This window comes from Equus przewalskii, chromosome 18, assembly GCF_037783145.1.
Source record: "Equus przewalskii isolate Varuska chromosome 18, EquPr2, whole genome shotgun sequence".
In the NCBI taxonomy this organism is placed as follows: domain Eukaryota; kingdom Metazoa; phylum Chordata; class Mammalia; order Perissodactyla; family Equidae; genus Equus; species Equus przewalskii.
In genome coordinates this window covers 21,974,715-21,995,859 of record NC_091848.1, presented here as the reverse complement: position 1 = coordinate 21,995,859, position 21,145 = coordinate 21,974,715, and the positions used below count along the sequence as shown (strand labels likewise).

The window sequence follows — 21,145 nt, the reverse complement described above, 5'->3', positions numbered from 1 at the left end:
AGTATTTATTCAGCATCCATGGGGGTGTAGAGCTCTGTATTAGCTTCCTGCACCCCTTCATCCACTCCCTGATTTGGTTCAAATGATTCATGCAGTTTGGGCTGAAAAGAAACAACATTTGTAGGACTCCATTTCACAAATCCCCCTGCTGGAAATTGACTGGCAGCTCACTGCATTTCTTCTAGCACATTTCACATCCCCAGGGTGTGCAAAACACTTGACTAATGTAAAATATGAGAATATCAAATGAAATGTTTACAGGGATTTTTCTACCACTGCTACTTAGGAACCCTTTCTCTGTAGAAATGTTGCCAAGATTATCAAAAATTAAACAGAAATATCCTCCTAATTAGAGCCAGCAAATAAAAAACTTGTGTTAGCATTTCCTATAAGGTCATGATGTCATATTCTAAAGGTGATTCTCAGACAATTTGGGGAAATATATTATTAGGTACTATAAAAGTGTAGCCAGTCAAAAGTAGTTGCCTAAAATAAACATAATATTGTTTCATATACAGAGAATAGGCTTGAGTGACAGCTCTAAGTTCTAGACTCTGATCCTCGCTTCTTAGCTGACTAATCCTACCAAATGAAGGAGTCTGTGAGAAACAATGTCCTCGTCTGTAAAATTAGGATACCATCTATCTCAGGGAGCAGTAATGGGGATTAAATGAAATAGTGACCACAAATAAAGCACCTTGCAAGCTTTCTGGCCCTTAGAATGTATTCAACAAATGTTAGTTCCTTTCCCCTTCTGCACCCCAAATAGTTTCAAAATATTGATTACTTACCATTTACTTGATTTCTAATCGACAAATAAAAGCTACAGGGAAAAACATAACCTCAAAGAGATCAAGATCAAGGTGGTCAGATATTTCTTTTAGCAAAGTACTCAGCATTATAAGTACTTTTGGTCTAGGGTTGAAGTTTCTTTGCAGAACACATTAGGATGCCATGTGATCTAGTCTACAGAAAAATACAGGGCATTTCAATAGCGGCTCCATTTTATAATTTTTATGAGTATTATCACCAGAGTGACTTTTGGGTATATACTAATTCTCATTTTGTTAATTTATTTTTGATATTCCTAGAGGTATCCCAAATGTTTTGTGAATTTACTTATTAAAAGCTACTGTAAGATAAGGTATGATGTATAACTTAATCATGGGATAATAATAATGAAACAATAATTATAAATAACGTTAGCTAAAATATAGCAGCTATCACAGCCACACATCTGATGTGTGCATTTTAGCTGTTTTACCCCATTTAATCCACTCAACAATTCAAAGAGAAGGGCACTATTATTCTCCTGTTTTACAGATGAGGGAAACAGGCACAGCGAGGTGAAGTGGTGTGCCCAAGATCTGGAGGAGATGTGAAAAGTAGGAGACACAAAGCAGGGGGAAGGAAGATAAAGCTTCTGTGGCTCTTTACAAAATTTTAGCTTTCTAAACTCAAAAATAAAATCGGAGTCTATCTGGTGTTTTTGTAGGTTCCTTGAATTTGTTCAGGCTGTTGCTCTGTCAAGAATCTGTAACAAGCTGGATTTGTTTTCTGTTGCCACAGGTTGTGTTTTTCTAAAAATAATTATCTGGATGAAAACTACAGAAAACTAAGTCAAATCCTGGAGAGAGTTTTTGTACTCAATACGAACACCTACATTTTTCAAGAAGTATTCCAAGGACTGAATAATTTTTTAAAAGTTATTTCCAAGATCCTTGGATTTATAGGCAGAGTCTTAGTGTGAGAAGCTAGCAATTCCACTATCTGTTATGACATATGTGGTTCTGGGATAGTGGGCTATAAAGGTGAATAAGACATCATTCTGCCTGGAATGAATGAGGTACTTGTATTGGCAATATTAGCTGTTTGATTTCCTGAAATATTCTGCTAGATAATATGGTTATATCTGTACTATCTGGAAAATGACCCACTCATCGGTTCCAAATATTCCTTAACAGCAACTGCCAGTCAGTGTCAAATCTGGCTTGAACACACTATAATTTCAATTAAGTGGCACACCATTTAAATATGCACATAAATAAATAGCACAGAAAAATTATAGAAGGAGAGCAGAATGATCTAACAATAATGCACGTCAAACTTACGGTAAACACCTATCATGACAAATTTCCCTGACATTCTTCCTTCTAGCGAAAATATATACAGTAATATTTCTATTAAAGATGCTTTTAACAATAAACTTTGATGTCAGAAGCCTGGTTATGAGGGGAAGGAAGAATAGAGACAGTTTTTGGGGGCTTCTTGTCTCACCACACTTTAATGGGGCACTGAACTCAAGTGTCAAGTAAATATTGCTGTGGACTTTCGTCTTCTGGCCTTCATGGGGAGATTCTTTCCACTCTTAAGAGGATCTTAAAAGGTCAAAGGGCAGGGGGCATTTTTGCTGGTCTCAGGCCACTCAACCCAGAGAGTAAGGTCTGCCTTTCAGTGAGCTTCTGTCCAGGTTCGCTGTGGAAAAGTCTGTATATGAGACGGTATTCTTCTCTTCTACCACAGTGGTTGCCATGAACCCAGATCTGAGGACACGAGATCTGGTCCAATCTTCCTCCCACTTAAGTGTCCCCAAGTCCAAGTCAAATGTGTGACTGTGAACATGTGACAATCTCTTCATGCCTCAGTTTTCTCATCTGTAAATTTTAGATGACAATAGTACATACCTTATAAGGTGGTTGTGAGGATTAGTGTTACCTGCCGTTAGATGATTGTTTGGTGGGACAGATCTGATCTGGGTTCAAATACTGTCTTTTTTTTTTTTTTAAGGAAGATTAGCCCTGAGCTAACATCTGCTGCCAATCCTCCTCTTTTTGCTGAGGAAGACTGGCCTGAGCTAACATCCGTGATCATCTCCCTCTACTTTATATGTGGGACGCCTGCCACAGCATGGCTTGACAAGCAGTGTGTAGGTCCGCACCTGGGATCCAAACCTGTGGACCCTGGGCCACCGAAGCAGAACATGTGAACTTAATTGCTGTGTCACTGGGCCGGCCCCTCAAATACTGTCTTTGCTATGTCCTACCTTTGTGACCTCGGGCAAAATATTAAATCTCTCTGAGCCACAGTTTCTGCACACTGAAAATGGGAAAACTTCACCTACATTTTAGGGTGGATATGAGAATAAAAATTAATGTATGAAAATGACCTAGAACATAGTAAGTATTCATGAATGTTAGCTATTTAAAGTTAAGCCCTCATTTGTGTGTCTACTATGTTTAAGGCCCTGTGATACCTGCCATAAGGAACATGTGGATTCATAGTGTGGCTGGTGAATATCTTGAATTATGAAGAAGGAAGTTATTATACCACTGTTTCAGCCATTACTTTCTCATATTCCTATCTTGTGGTACAAATATATAATACCCCTAAAGTGGTTTGAGGATAAAGTGCTTAATTGTCTCTAAGCATTTATTAGTTTCCCCAGTTATCAAATGGCTTATTCTGACACTGAGCCCATCTGTTATACATGGACAAAAAAATTATTTTCTTCCAAGTCACTTTGCATCTGACTGATATATAAATTATACTTTGGACTTTTCCACTAGTAAGTACAGTATCTGTAAATCACATACACATTAGCTATTTGTAATCATATATTTTAAAACATGAAGTCCCTTATTTTATACATACAAAACAAAAATGTATATATTGTATTGTTTGGTAGGCATAAATGTTATATACATAACATATCATATACTCTATATTATGTTTTATATAAGTTATGTTATATATGTATTATATATTATATGTATATAATAAAGAATAATAAAACAAGAACCCATGTACCCTCCACTCTACTTAAGAAGTAGAAGTGTCCTTCCCTATCCTCTTTTTCTTTAGGAAAGAGTAACCACTCTTGAGTTTTGGGTTTCTCTTTTTTTTCTTTTTATCCTACCTAGTGTTGTTACATTTATATGTATGTCTACATACACCTCACTAACTTGCAAATTATTTGATGAAAGGGAAAATGTTTTTTGTATCTCTGTATTCCTCTCCACGTTCTAGAAGATACCAAACATAACCAAAAGAACAAATCCTCTACATATGATGGCTCTATCAACTCAAGAAATTCACTTAACCTCTCTGAGACTCAGTTTCTCATCTGTGAAATGGGAATAAACAATCTACTTTGTGAGGAATATTAAGCCTTCAGTGAATTCATGTTTTCAAAATCTTCTTCATAGCGCCCGTTTACTGCAGCTGTTCATCGAATATTAGGTCCGTTCTTTCTCACTGCTTTGAACTGTGCCAGAAGACTTCAAAAATCCCCAGCACACAACTTTATCAAACTGAGGTCTCCAGTTGCTGATATTGTATTCACAATTCCTAGCTATTTCTGGGTGGGCAGGATGAATATTGACATGTCTTTCTGACATGTCACTTCCATTCTCAGGAAGTATGGAAGATATATTCTCAGGAAACATCTTTATTGAATGGCATTGGTTTTATAAACTGTCTTGTACTGAGATAGGTTCGGATCTCTCAAACTCTTTTTTTTTTTTTTTAAGATTTTATTTTTCCTTTTTCTCCCCAAAGCTCCCTGGTACATAGTTGTGTATTTTTAGTTGTGGGTTCTTCTAGTTGTGGCATGCGGCATGCCACCTCAACATGGCCTGATGAGCGGTGCCATGTCTGCGCCCAGGATCCAAACCAGCGAAACTCTGGGCCGCTGAAGCAGAGCGTATGAACTTAACCACTCAGCCATTGGGCTGACCTCTGATCTCTCAAACTCTTAATGGACAAACTATTCTCATTACTTATTTCATCCTTATATGTTTCTCTCTATTGTTAAAATCATCATTGGATGAATGTATTTTGCATGTGTCTTACATTTCCCCCATGAAAAGGCACACCTCGGAGACTTTTAACTGGAGTTATTGCCCATGTGGATGGCCAGGGCTTAGAAATTATTTTTGGACATAGATTCTACATTGCTGTGCAAATGGGCCTGTCTTTATTCTCACATTGTCTTTCAGTGTTGTAATGTTATTTTAAATATCCTTGATCCAAGATTATTTGATGTCCCATCTCTAAGAAAGATAAATCATAACCCATATAATGTCAATGTACACATTAGCCTGTATATGCCAATTGCTTCTTGGAATTATTGAGAATGATCATTAATGCTAACTTTGAGAAACCTTAATGCCAAGTGGCTAAGATTATTTCCATTTTGCAGAGAGAAAGTAGAGGTAAAACGATTTGTTTTAACCTAGTGGGGGAATATATCAGAGGGATATTAGTCATTCACAGTGCTACCTCTCGATTTTAGATTATCTTTTAAAAGGAAGACTTAGGGGCCAACCCATGGCCAAGTGGTTAAGTTCGTGTGTTCCACTTCAGCGGCCCTGAGTTTCACCAGTTGGGATCCTGGGCGTGGACATGGCACCGCTCATCAGGCCATGTTGAGGTGGCATGCCACATGCCACATGCCACAACTAGAAGGACCCACAACTAAAAAAATACATGTACAACTAAAACTGGGGGGATTAGGGGAGAAAAAGGAAAAAAAAGAAGATTGGCAACAGTTGTTAGTTCAGGTGCCAATCTTTAAAAAAAAAGGAAGACTTAGATGCTTATGAAATTTTTGCACAGAAAAATAGATCCATTCCTATAAATCATTCCTTTGCTCATCTTTTGGATTACACAATATAAATTCATTTAAAAATAAACTACCAATATTTATTTTAAAAGACCTACTTATTCCTTACATAATTTTCAAAATACAATGAGAGAAAATGTTCTTTAGCTGATTTCAGAAAAAAGAACAAAGAATTATCTTATTTGATCAGTCTACCACTGCTCTGAGGCAGAAGAAATGTAAGATTCAGCAGCCATGCAAACAACCAAAGTCTGGAAGAATCTTCATGAGTATAATCTAAGTTGGCTGAAACTCTGGCATGGTTCCAAGTGATCCCAGTAGGCCAATCATGAAAAAACAGTATTGGACAGGCTCCCTCGGAAGCACTCAGCAAGACAGATGACGTCTGTGATACAAAGGCTTGGAAGGAAAATAGTAAGGCTTTGACCTCATCAGGAAGAGACCAAACTATACATATATTTCCACTTCCCTCACGATCCATTCATCCACCCATCTATCTATATCTATCAGTCTGTCTGCCAATGTATCCAACAATCACCAGCTTTTAATAGAGCACTACAGGCCCTGAAGTGTTCACCAAAATAGACTAAATGAGAGTGAGTGCTCTCTACAAGACTGCAGTACACATCATCAGTTCTTTTTCCATAAATGGTTCTGGAAATTCAAAGGAATACATGAGTATCCAAAAAGAATTACATTAGGTTCAACTTTACTAAACAGTCATAGGTTCATGAAACTGGAAGGGAACTTGTGCAATCATCTAGAAGGAGGAAGAAAAGAATGCAGTCTTTACTTAAATAGAAAAAAATCACAGTTATGTAGACTTAAGTTTTCCAAAAGAACAGGAGACTGACACGAAGAAATAAACACAATCTATAAAGCGCTGGTGAGCGCACTTTTAGCACAATTGACTAACATGTCCAGAAATGGTAGAGATACCTTTGCCATAAATAATAAAATTTTACTCAGACATTGCTTACTATTTGATAATGTTGCCTCTGAACTTTCAGGTCAATAATACAAATTATATTAAGATTTCTTTTAGGTACAAAATTCTATCAAAATACCAGGAAATTATGTCATGCAAAAAAAAAAAATAACAAATGGCACACTGGGGGAAAGAGAAACATTTAAATAAAATACCTTCAATTTTCCCTGAACTCAAGTAATAGCTTTCTATTTTATCATATTTTTACAGTTTCCTTGATAGAAAAGTGAGACCAGAAGTAAGACCCTTATTTTAGAACACATGGTCACTGGACAGCATTTTTCCCTAGAGATAAGGTTATCTCCTGACTTTTGAAAGATTATTTTGACCATCATTTTGCTGTTCTCATATAAATCTTACTCTCATCCTGAAATGAGACCAATTCCAGTATGGAGACCTCAGTTACAAATTATCCATGACCAAAATCATTACACTGGGAAAATGAAGTTCAAGCTAGTGTGAGCTGTGGCATGAAGAAAGTCATTGAAAGGTTCTGCTCTTCGGGTTCCTATTATCTTAAAGCCTGATTTATCCAACTGCTCCATTCATGGAAAACATGGTCTGATTCAAAAGCTAAAGGCGCAAGGTTGTTTTTAGTTTTTACTTGTTTTTATTGCTTTTATTTTTATAGGAAAGTATAACCCAAGCAAAACAGATACAACTATGTTGGTTACAGATAAAAAGATGGACCAAAATACGCTCATTTTAGAGGAAGAAAGCATACCTTTAAAAAGTGAATGTGGCCAAATACTTTTCATTAATAATATTTGAATGAGTAAATAAATGAATAAATCTATCAACTACGTATCAAAAAGTGCATTGCACGCATAGTGTGAAAAGCTCAGTGCTAGTTGTTGTGAGGTAGACAAAGATGCATACATTGCAAAAGCCATTGGGAATTAAAATCTAATGGACACTCTTTGGAAAAATGAGTAATATCTAGAATCTTCCCACTGCAAAGTTACAGAGTTCCCATAGTAGCTTTTTTCTTTCAGCTCTTCTCACAACATATACATTTTATTTGTGCATGTAGTATGAAGTGGCCATCTTAACTGGCAATTTTTCAAATCCTTAGCTCCTATTTGCTGAATAATCCTTTTCCTCATTAACTAGTTATGTTATACATTATTTTTCATATATTAAATTGTTATATATAATAGAAACTAAATGGAGTAGAAATTATATATGCATATGTGTGAATATGTATTTGTACATAAATATATATTTTATGTACATAATATCTGAACTATTCTACCCTAATGCTTAATTAGTATTCTGGCACTACCCTTTTTATTATCATAGCTTAAGTATGTTTTAAAAAATGGTAGGGTGGGTCTGGCCTCGTGGTGTGGTGGTTGGGTTCACGAGTTTGGATCCCAGGTGCAGACCTACATACCACTCATGAAGCCACACTGTGGTGGTGTCCCACATACAAAGTAGAGGAAGATTGGCAGAGATGCTACCACAACGACAATCTTCCTCAAGCAAAAAGAGGAAGATTGGCAACAGATGTTAGCTCAGGATTAGTCTTCCTCCTCAAAAAAAAAAAAAAAAAAAAAAATGGCAGGGTTACCTTACCTCTAATACATTTCTTTTTCAAAAATTTCTTTGCATTTTGCTTGTTTAGTCCTCCAGTGTATTTTAGGAACCAGCCCTCAATTTGTTTAGGCTATTTATTGAAATAATATTACATGTTTACATTATTTGGCAAAATTAGTTTTTACAGTGTTTAGTTTCTCCAATCATGAATACGTTATAGCCGTACATTTATTAGTCTTTTAACAGTAGTTTTTAGTTTTCTTCACATAAGTTACGTACTTTCCTTGTGAAGGTTTTCATAAAACTACTTAGAAATTTAAAAGTATATTTTTTGTTTCTTTTGCAGATAGGACCCCTTTAACACTTCTATTTTCCATAATTTTCCAGCTATACTGTTGATTTTCTGTACTCAAGATGTGTTGAATTTTTATTTTTCTGGCCTAAGTTTACAATACATCTATAAAAATGGAAACTGTTTTCCAATATTTATAATTCCTATTTCTGTTAAAAGTCTAATCATGCAGTTGAGAAAGTGATGATGCTATAGCAGACACTGAGGCAGATATTTCAACAAAAACAGATATTTTTAATTCTTGTTACAGATGTAAGTCCAAACTCTTTTGTGAATCTCAAGCCTGTAGAACTGGACGAAGCTGAGTGTCAAATTTACTTTCTTCTCTAAACCTGTCAGACTTGTTTTATTCCTTTAAATACGTAATCTTTTGAGAACATAAGGCAGACAACATTGTTTGTTTTCCTCTTTACTATAAATATTGTTCAGTTCATAGCCAGTCTTTTGGTTAACACTTTACTCTTTCTTTTGCAAAAAACTCATTGCTCGAAACTATTCTGTGCTTACAAGATAAAACGATTTGTAACTTCCTTAGGGAAATTCTGAATTTTTCATTGTTTCCATCTCTAATTTTGTGTTGGTTTTCCAAAATCATAATATGTCTCAAATCATTTGAAAAAAATCACTCTTCTAATGAACTAACTTTCATTCATTTTTTCCTGATGGTTTGTATTTGATCATAACAAGTTTTCTTGGGTACCTATTAAGAACTGAGCACTATGGGACAGAACTAGAGAAAATGTTGAAGAAATAAAAGAAATGGTCCCCAGGCTGTAAATATACAAGAGGGAGAAGTATGGAACCTGGTGTCACTCAGCTTTATTGAGGAGGTCCTTGAAGAATGAGTGGCATGTAAAGATGAAGATAGAAGAGGCTTGGGGTGGTGGCATACCAGGAAGGTGGGAAATCTGAGAGCCTGGAAGTGGGCCCAGATGAGCACTGCCTTAGTAGAGAAATGGCAGGTGACATCTGAAAGCTCAAGGAGAACATATCCCCCTTCACCCTATCCTCACCTGTACTACTCCTGTGATAAATATTTCAGTTTTATTTTTACTCAAAATAAAGTTATTTAAAATGAAATGAAGTAAGAAAATTTGGTAAATGTCCTCTATTGTCTCTTACCATTGGATTACAACAAGAAAAAGGAAGAAAACAACAAACTGGTGACATATTCAAAATCTAAAATGAGTCTAAAATAAAGAGTTCACAGATCTCCAAGTGTCTTATATTTAAGCATCGACCCTTCTTATGAAAGAACTTGTATGAACTGACTTGGACAATAGAGTAAAATAAACATGCAATTTGTTAGACACTGTGGATTTATAAAATCATAGGATTAAGTCTTTAACCTTTATTCATAAAGGATTAGTTGGGATAATTTTTAAATTTATTTTAAGGAGATATTTTCAGAATTAAACAGTTTACAATGGCCCAGACTAAAGGAGTTCACCTTAGGTTTAATTTAGGTCCAGCTTCTATCATTTATCCATGACAACTGACTTCTTATCAACACATATTATTTCATTCTTGAATTAGATACGGAAAAGATCTAATATGCACAATCTGTGTATCTTCAATTGCATCATAATATATTCATAATCTATTCAAATTAGGAAACAGAAATAATACATCTGAATAGAGTTCTCACTTTGGGAGGTACAGAGACATTAGTAAATTAATGTAGAGGTTGATTAGTGAAAGATACCCTATTGACCTGAATGACTTTACCTGCTGAGCCGTTTATACACAGTAACTAATTTACAGACTGGGAAAATCTTATTATTTGTTTATTCTCTCTTCCTCTTAATATATTGTTCAACAAACCTTTCAAAACAGTATAATGACTTCTAGGCATAGACATGGGACCACAGTAATCCAGACAAGTGATTAAAAAGAAATGAATTCAGAGTTTTACAGCATGTGGAAAAGGCCAAGCTTTAACTTTTGTAGTACAACGAGGAGAACCAAGAATCAAAGGAATAAAACATTATTTTACATGCAACTTTTCTATCCCATTTTAATTCCTCTTCCAGAATTACCTGGGGAATATTTGACAGGCAGAAGGAGAGTATAATTCTAAATCAATGATTCTGAAAGTGTGGTCTGAAAACCCCTAGAGATGCTGAGACCCTTTCAGGGGGTCCATGAAGTCAAAAATATTTTTAAGATAATACTAAGCTATTACTTGCTTTTTTTACTGTTGGTATTTTGCACTGATTACACACAATGGTGGGTCAACTGCTGGTGACTTAAGGCAGTGGCACTAAACTCTGCCAGCAGTCATTATATTCTTCACTTCTGCACACTCCACTACAAAAAAAAAAAATCCAGTTTCACTTGAGAATTTCCTTGATTAAACAGTAAAAGTTATCGATTATTAAATCATGTCCCTTGACATGTCTTTTTAACATTCTGTGTAACGAAATGGGAAATACGCATAAAGCACTTCTGCTGCGTACTGAAGTAGGATGGTTGTCTCAAGGAGAGCACTAGTGTGATTGTTTGAGTTGCAAGCTGACTTTCTGATGAGATCAGTGATGATATTAATTAATATGATTTGATTTTTAAATATTGCATAATGAAATATGTCAACATTGGAAGATCTGAAGTGAATAGATATTTTCCAAAAGACTAACAAGTTATTTCAAAACCATGCAGGGGTGAAAGACCCATCCAAGGTGCCAAATACACCAGTGGATTTTAATACGACAGTGTACAAAAGTTCACTGATAGTATTTCAAATTCCATATTGAAACTAACCTTTAAAAAACCACATTTGCCAAGTTTTTGTGTCTTGTCAAAAAATAATATCCATAATTATCTGAAAAGTCTATTAAAATATCCCTCTCTTTTCCAACTACACATTTGTAAGAGGCCAGATTTTCTTTTTCTTTTCCTTCTTTTGAGGGAGATTAGCCCTGAGCTAACATCTGCCGCCAGTCCTCCTGTTTTGCTGAGGAGACTGGCTCTGAACTGACATCCGTGCCCATCTTCCTCTACTTTATATGTGGGATGCCTACCACAGCATGGCTTGACAAGTAGTGTGTAGGTCTGTACCTGGGACCCTAACCGGTGAACCCTGGACCACCAAAGCAGAATGTGCAAACTTAACCACTGCATGACTGGGCTGGTCCCCAGATTTTCTTGATATGCTTGAAAAAACACATAGCAATGGAGATTGGATTGGTGGTTACGATAGGGGAAGGGGTGGGGAGGGCAAAAGGGGTGATTAGGCTCACATGTGAGGGGATGGACTATAATGAGTTTTTGGGTGGTGAACATGATGTAATCTACACAGAATTCGAAATATATTATGATGTACAACTGAAAGCTATATAGTGTTATAACCCAATGTTACCGCAATTAAAAAAATAAAAATTTAAAAACATCACAACAGATTGAGTGTAGAAGCAGACATCAGCATTCAGCTGTCTTCTGTTCAGCCAGATATTATAGAATTTGAAAAAATATAAAGTAATGCCACTTTTTCATGAAATAACTGTAGCTATTTTTCAAAACATATATTAGTTATATTCACATCTAATGGGTTATTGCTATTTTTAACTAAATCATGAAATGTTTTAAAAGTTTCTCAGTTTTAATTTCTAATCTGATAAATATCGATAGATATAATTTATATAAACAAAAGGTCTTTGGCATCTTCAACAATTTTTAAGGATACAAAGGGTTTCTGAGGCCAATAAAATTTGAGAACCACTAGTCTAAATGAACGCTTTCAATATGTAGAATTAGATTTTATTATCACCTAAGAGTTAAAAGGTAAAGAAATGGTTATATTGCTCTTTTCTTTTTTCTTTCTTTCTTTTTTTTTTAAGAAAAAAGGAATGCCATTCTTTTAAGGCTCATGTCCAAATCAGCACAATAAGTTTTGTGCAGATCATTTGGAATTTCCACCCCAGCACTAACAGACTATATAACTTTGACCAGGCTTACTCTCTCCATGAACAAGTTTCTCATCTGTAAAATGAAATAATAATGACGATGATGATGATAATAATAATAATAATACCTACCTCAATAGTGTTGTGAGGATTAAATGAGATAGCCCATGTTGAGTACTTGAATACAATGCCTGTCACTGAATAAGTATTTGTTGTGTTGCCTTGAGGATAGTTTCCTCCTTGATTTTATAGTAACGGAATGTGAATAATACCTCGTATATCTTGAAGTTTTCAGATATCTATATAAATATACTGGACGACATAATCCAAATATTCTTTTACTATTGCTTCATGGAATTGTAGAAAAAAAAATTTAAGGGAAAATGCTTAAGGGGAAATACGTAGTGGCTTTCAGAAAGGTAGGCAAAGAATCTTTTTTCCTGTCTTTGGAAAAGATTGTGTTTTCTGAACATTGGCAATGTTCAGTCTTACGATTTAGAAATATTTTTGTGATGAGTCCTTTTCTTTTTTTGCTGAGGAAGATTAGCCCTGAGCTAACATCTGTGCCAATCTTCCTCTATTTTATGCATGGTTCGCTGCCACAGCATGGCTGACAAGTGGTGTAGGTCTGTGCCCAGGATCTGAACCTGCGAACCCGGGCCTTGAAAGTGGAGTGTGCCAAACTTAACCACTAGGCCACAGGGCCAGCCCTGATGAGTTCTTTTTAATGAGTTAACCCAGCAGGAAGATTAGTATCTGCTGACACATGGGTTTATGCTTCATTGTAACTGAAGGAAAGAGGTTAATTTAAGACATTGAATAACCTGTCTTCTGACACAATTCAATCAATGGGATTCCACTAATGAAAGGGAAGGGAATTAGCCTGAATTGGGAGGAGACTGTGTTACTGGAGGTAATATGCAGGTCTGCGTAGTAATCTTTAATCTTCATGATGAATCTAAGAAGTATGTATAATTGTTTCCACTTTATAGGTGAGGAAACTGAGTCTCAGAGATCTCTAAGTAACTTTCCTAAGAAGGTGAGGGAAGAGAAACAAAGAATGAAGCTTTTTTTGACTGAGAGGAGAGGAGAGAGCGAATTTCAAATATAACAGATAAGGAATATTAACTACAAGGGTGGAAAGTCATGATGTTTGTTTGTCCTCTATTAACTATAAAGCTAGAGAGAAAATGGTGGGTTTGAAGTGCCATACAGACTGAATAATGGGAAGCACTGCTGCTTGATTGTTAAAACGCTATGGCTGCACCTACAAAATTCCAACCCAACTGCCCGTTAAGCATACTCAGTGGAAAAAGTCAAACTGTCAATTTGATACAATGTGGATAAAATAATCACTTCATTGAGCAATAATTTCACTTTACACTTTGGGCTTTCTTCATTTCATATAGTTATAGTCTAGAAAAATGAATGTATTAATGTAGGTTCTAACACCACTTGGATTCTAAGAATTAGTTTAAATCTAACTTCATGTATTTTCTTTTACATCTGTCAAAAGAAGAATGTAGGAGAATGAATTAGGTAGGAGTGAAAGTTGAACCATATAAGGTGCCACTTTTATAACCCTAGGATTATTCAGCAGATGCGAGGTTCAGAAAGTTTACCATAAATCTCTGAATAACCATAAATCAGAACTATGAGTAGTTGGATAGAAAGCTAGAATCAATTCTCTTTCTACATTCAAAACATAGTCTTGTAAATATGCAGCATAAATAACATAATAGCAAATGTTTAAAATAGTATTAGTGAGATATGCTACTATATTTCACTCTTTTTCTGCATTTTTACATTTTTATTGAAAAAAAGAAACAAAAGTCAAATCTTTTTAGCTGTAATGAAGTTGTAAAAGTCATAACAAGGTAACTTTAGGTACGATTCTTCAGTGGTTACTTTCTAGCATTAAGAAAATTAGACAGCTTTCCAAAAACATTAAAAAAAAATCAAACACGCCTTGATTCACTTTTCTGATAAGGCTCCAGTTTCCTGGAAAAAGTACAGAATAAATATGATGAGCTCAGAATATTTTAAAACTTTCAACCTATTTTCTACCCATGCAAGCTACATGTTTTTATCATTCAAAATAAATAATTAAATAACAAAAATGTATATATAAAATAAGGCATCTAAAGGAAAGCTTTTTGTATTTTGGATACCACGTACACCAAATTTGGAAAGACAGAGTCAGAAAAATAAGGGAAAATGAATCCAGAATTTCACACACTCTGTGTGCTGTACATACCTTGAAGGAAGAAGGAGCTAAGAGAAATAACTTTAATACTCTAATTTGAGTCATGAGACTCAAGATTCTCCTGTGTCTCACACAGAGGCCCTGTTGCATCTCAGCACAAGAGTCCATCCAGCGCTACTTACATGTTTTGAGCTGGAAGATGACCAATTTTATATACTCTAAGTAAGCATAGTGTTTAAAAAGTCCATGATTCATTTAACCTACATTAGCCAGTAATTTAAGACTTCTGCGCCCTTCAAAATGCTTAACAGTCACGCTGAATCTATATCTTGAAATTTATAATGTGAAAGTGTATGTCATATTTTAAAAATGGTTTTATGACAACTAATAAATCATTTTTTTTCCTTCCGTGAAACTTTTAGTCTGAAAATTTCTTTTGGTAAAAATTTAGTCGGACTGAAAATTCAACACTAGCATTTATTCTAAGTTTCTAGACCACAAATTTTGGCGTAACTATGAAATAATAAGACTTTGGTTCTGGCTTTAAATTTAGCTTATTTAGTTGGCTTCAATGACTACGTTAGTTGTTAACAATAAATCTTAATTCATATCAGGTGAGCTAGGAACTACATCTGGGACGTGTTATGACCTGATCCTGCATGGGTTTATTTCAACAAGGAAAGGAAAAGCATTTCAACCACAGCTCTGATTCAGAAATAATTCTGAATTCAGTTGTTTTGTAGCATTTGGACCTTGTCCATTTTTAGTTATTATAAATCTTCCTCCCACATCTTGCCCTTCCAATTTGAAATAAGCAAAATGTATTTTTATCAGTCTCTAAGTATTTGAATTTGCGTATGGCACTCAAAAGTACTTTGCTTTGCACTTGCAAACTTTGGTTTCTTTCTTTTTTTTTTCTCAAATAATGTGTCTTCTTGTGAAGAATTACACGGACAACATTTTGTTGTTAATCGTTATTTAAATTATTTACTGGCTTTTTTCAGTTTCCTGGAAAACACTAAGGGTGCTCTTACAATTTGTCTGGCTTGCCTGGTGTTGGCACAACTGGATATGGAAAATCATGTCGGAATGTGAATCCAAAGAATCAAAATTTGTGAAAGCAGAGTGTTATCCTAAAAGTGTCAAGCAGCCAAATGGTACCAGTTTCAACAATGGTGCCAGAGTGTTTTTTAGAAAGACAGTTTCTGTTTAAACCCCTGATTTTTGTCCAGCATCTATACTTTGTCTATTTGTCCCAGAGAAAGACAAAGAGCCAGCAGCACCTGAAGCTTTTATCTTTTACTTCCTTTGAAGTCACTTGACATTTCTGTTGCAATTTCTTTATTTTATTGTATTATTTCTTTATTTTGTTAAATCATTTATTGATCAGACAGTTGGGGGAAGATTCATAGTTTGTAAAATATTTCATATGTTTTAGACAAATAATATAGTACCTTTTATATTTATTATTATAAACACAAGTCTAGAAGATCAAAGACAAGTTTTGGTTGAATATTATGTATCATTCATTCATATATATATTTATTAAATACATACAAGGCAGTTGCTAGGTTTTATGAAGGAGTATAAAAACGAATCAGACACAAATATAATCTCATTTCCCTCTATTAAAATTATTCAAAAATATAATATTACATAATAGATGAATGAGAGAAGAAGGAAGGGAGAATGTGTGAAAGAGAGAGAGAAAACGGTAATAAAAACAAATGTGGCAAAATGTTAACAATTGGTGAATTTTAGATGATGACTATGAAGGAGTTCTTTGTACTATTCTTGTAACTTTTCTGTATGTTAGATGTTATTTTAAAATAAAAAGTTACTGAGTGTATGCTCTGAAAAAAAAAAAAGCAGCTGAACTATCTAAGAGACTGAGGGTTTGCGATTTCTGGAGTCCTTCTCAGTTACGGGAATCGCATCTCAAGTCTCTTTTACTTCCCTATTGTTTCTGGAATCATTCTTTAAACTTGGGAGGCGCTCAATAAATGTATAACCTTTGAGTGCTTAGTTTTTCCTTTGGAATCCCAATTTTCAGCCAGCATCTCTTTAGATCAGACCATGAAGCTATTGTAAACTGCATACAGAATACACAAGAGAGAACTTGCGAGAGACAGCTTTGTCAACGATCGTGTGCAAGCCTCACCAACTAGAAAGCAATGGATTTGGACTGATCTCTTGATCTCTTTTGCCATCTACTATTAATTTAAAACTGTATCCTCACTCTCAAATTGTAAGAAAGTTGTAAGCTGGAGTTTTATCTTTCTCATCTTTATGTATCCAGCAGAGACCTTCGTGTGTATTAAGTGCTCAATTCATGTTTGTTGGCTGTATAAGTGAATACGGATTCAAACATGTTTGTGCCAAAGATCTTCAAACCGATTTCTCTTATTTTGTTTCTCACACCAAAGCTATACTGGTCTTCACGAGGCCGAGTTAGCCCGAGAGTAAAATCGTATCCATATGAACTGTAATGTACAAACTATATTTAGGAAAAGGTGTACAAGGAGAGCAGATTTCAAAGCTGGAGAATATTAATGGTCAGTTAATATATTTAGCATGTGGTTAAATACTTAATACATTTTATTGTCTCTTTAAAATCAAAGGTCCTATATCATGTATATGTTTTGCAAATGACATTTGAATAAAAATGTAAAAGGCATCTAAAGGGATGAAGGGCACTTCTGGACTTGAAGAAACCTCTCAGGTTTGATAATCACATTTTGAGTCATCTAAATTCATACCTATTATCACTTAAGTGAACACTGATGCTGCCACTGGATTTTATACAAATATTCAGATTTTTGTTTTCCTCATCATTCTGAAGGTTATCTCCCTGGTCGCTCTGAAAATCAGGTGACAACCATTTCCCATGATGCTTTAAGGGCTGTCAAACTGTCCATCAAACTGTCACCTGACCAATCGTTCCCATGGTTCTTTTAGACTTCCAGTATGATAAATTGAAAGGCGCTATTATCTGTCTGTTGTGAAGAGGAACTGTTTGGGCTTTGATAAGATATCACTACTCCCAGGTGAGAGGCGGCTGACAGCACATCAAGGCAAAACAACACGTAGAAACACCGAACAGGGGAGCACAGGTTTACAAACATCTGTTGTCATTATTTATTACTTTTCTTTGGGTTTAAGTTTCTGACTCATCCTTAGATAATTCAAGAACAGATATTTTGCTTTCTAGCTTACAAATAACAATTGCTGCTCTTTTCATCTGGGGAGGAGGATCTTAAAATTGAAAATCCATCTGCCTACCTTTTTGACTCATGGCACACAAGCTTTCCGCCCTGTAACCAACAACTTCTGTATTCCTGCTGATGCCATCATTTGCTTTTTTTAAAAAAAAAATCTGAGAATAAATGTATTTCACTGTAACAAATAATTGAATTTTGCGGGCTGAATATTAATATGATTAATTATGTCTTAGAGGTCTTTATTAACATACCAATGCACAAAAAATATGAACTGGTTTAAGTGTTGGCATATATTAGTTAATTTATATTTTAGTATTGATAAGGCTAAGAAGTCCAATATTCCATGAGAAATAAGGTTTGTCACTCATTACCAGCTTCGCTTTTTAATTGTTCGAAGTTATGCTAATACAAATCTAAAAATGTAAATTTCTCTACAAGAAACATGAATAGAGGAGAAGACGTGGCCCTCGATGGATCAACACTAGTCAGGATTGGGATCAGGAAAGCTGTTTGTAAAGGCTGAGGAGTGTTGTAAAGCGAAGGCTTTCTGAAGAAATCTTTCTGGGAAGTGGGAATATTTTGTTAGAGCTACAGAAACAATTTTACATTTAGGATTTAATTCTTTGGACTTAAATATCCAAATAAGTGTCAATAGAAACTTAGATATTAAAAGCTGGGTTCTTGAACTGTTACTACATGTAAATACAATTTTTTTCTTCAGAAGTTATTAACTCTCCTTTTTGTGCTTTGTCCTCCTTCTCTTCCTTCCCTGCTACTTTAATGACGTGTGATGACAAGTTTTCTATGTGCTCTGTGCTCCTACGTGCTATCATTATATGAACACCTGAACAGACTTTTTAGCAATCACTCAGGGAAAATAATCTGTTGTTATTTATTGTGGTTTTTAGCAGAATAAAAGTACTGTAGTTGGTTGCTAACATCACCACCTTGTGTACAAATATTTTTTTGCATGCAGTTTCCCGATGTCATTAAGCAGTACTGTAATTTCATTACATAGTAATGTAGCACTTCGATTACAGACAACATTTAAATAATTTTGTAATTCAAAATCTGAAAAAATAAACTATGGTTTATTTTTAGTCCTTTGTAATTATTTAACCACCTAACACTCCTCTGCACTCATATAAGGAAACAAAAATGTCCCAGAGCCCTCAAGAACTGAGAATTTGTCAAAAGACTCTCTAAAACAATGGCCAAGGAATTGAGTAAAAACAAAAAGAAAGAATTAAATTTCCTGAATATTCAAAATAATACCAACAGTACATGCAGCCAGTGCCTGGAGTATCTGATTAATGAATCTTTAACTCCAGTAAATTTTTTCACTAAGGTGTTTTTCCACCCAATACGCTAATATTAGAAATTCCTACTTACTTGAAAGTATCATTTTGGTCTCTATCCAAAGATGAGGAGAAGCTCTTGATGAGGTTCTGAATATCAAACTGCTTTTTCTAGCAGCTTCTGGCATGTCAGAGTTCCACAGAAAGTTTTATAATTTTCAACGGTCCTTGGAGATCAACAATGTTAAGTTGACTGGATTCCATTACTTTTCCAAAACGGCCTTCCTTGTGGTCCAATGAAGGAGGTGGTGGCTAGAGGGCAAAAGACCAGAATATTCAATAAATTCAGCATAGGTCCCAGAGGAAACAAACAAATATGCTCCCTGTTACTTCTTCTCTCACAATAAAAATTCCAACTCATTTGTAGAAAAAAACAATTTTGCATTTGGATTTTTGTGTTACTTCTTTCAGAGTTTCTCAATCTTTCTCTCTCTGTCTCTGTAAGTGATTTATTTTAAATTACCTCACATAGTAGTTAAATAGGAACAGTTACAAATTGTTGAAAGTAGTACCCAACGCTTCTTTTACTTCTAGAGTTTTCCTACATAAAGATAAAGTTTGATTATACGGTAAAAACTTTAAAATACTCCTAAAGATAGAAGGCAAAGCATAGCAACCTAAATTTGGGGTGTGCATGTGTGTGTGTGTGTGTGTGTGTGTGTCTGCCTGCTCGTCTGTGAGAAACTTGGATGTTTTCAAATGGAAGTTCGCTTGACAAGCCTAACAGATCTTGTTATATTGATTCATGATTAGTCTAGTTTTCTTCTAGTCTTGACCTTAATATGCTCTTCTAACAAGAGATTAAGAAAATCTTGAAAAGGTAGGTAGGTTTGACCAAAGGAGTTTGGGGTTATCTTTACAATGATAGTTTCCCTGATAAATTTAGCAGCAAAATCATAAAGTAAGGATAGATTTCAGTCCCTCATATCATAAAAACTTCCTGTCAAGTCTTTTAGCTCTGGTTTCTGACTAGCCATACATGGGAGGGCAATTAAAAGGAAATGGACTTTTTCAAGATTATTTCTCATGATTTTTTCTATACTCTAATAATATTAACAGTATACTTACAAAACATCTCATGGTTTCCAAAGTACTAAAATGATTCCTTTTGTGTCAACAGCAACATTATAAGGTTAGAGGGGAAGGTACTCAATTTCATAGACGAGCAAATTGAGAATCAGAGGCAGACAGAGAAATGCTCACTATCATATGGGTGTTAGTAACAGAGCCAGAAAAGAACTCAGGTTTTCTCATTCTTAGTTTAATATCATGTTCTCTACTCTCACACTGCCTTTGTCTTTGGGGACAAGCATAGCACTTTAATAATGCAGATATTAGGAGTTAAGGCCAGACGGGTAGATATTTCCCCCATGTTTGGCGGAAGTCTACCCATATAGGATTCTATGCCAGAAATCACCCTAGTGCCATGCTGCCAGACACAGAAGCAAGCTCACCAGTTACTGTTTATGTCCTTAACTTAGAATCAAACACAGAGTCATCGTGGGAGGCTATTTTATTTAGCTCTGACAACAAACAAATGTGTGCACACTTACATGCATGACAAATATGTAAAACTTATGAGATATCTAATGACTTTTAAAAAGCATAAAATGAAAATTTTTTGAAATGTACCTAAAAGGAATAAAAATCCATAGACACTTTCTGATGGCTATTATTTTAGAAGGCATCAGGTTCCATCCTCGTGTTCTTTATTTAATATTAAACAATTGTTTCAAGTGTTTGATGTTTAAAGGAGGCCAAACACATAATATTTAAAGGGAGAAAATGAACTTGCAAAAGCTTCAGAATGTTTGGTGGATGTTTTCCCTTTATGTTGTATCTACTTATGTCAAACAAAGTCACTGAATTGATTAAAACCATAATGTAAAACTGAGATTCATTAAACTGTTCACTTTTTTCTTTGGTTACTTACATATATAAAAAGCTGCAATGGAA

General features: G+C 35.0%; 1 long non-coding RNA gene across 1 annotated transcript in view; it reads left to right on the top strand.

Moving 5' to 3' along the window:
• The first annotated feature begins 17,557 nt into the window (after positions 1 to 17,557).
• Positions 17,558 to 21,145, top strand: part of LOC139077101 (uncharacterized) — a 29,849-nt gene continuing 26,261 nt past the window's right edge. Inside the window, exon 1 of the long non-coding RNA XR_011529355.1 lies at positions 17,558 to 17,657. This is a non-coding gene — a long non-coding RNA (uncharacterized lncRNA). The remainder of the gene's footprint in view (positions 17,658 to 21,145) is intronic.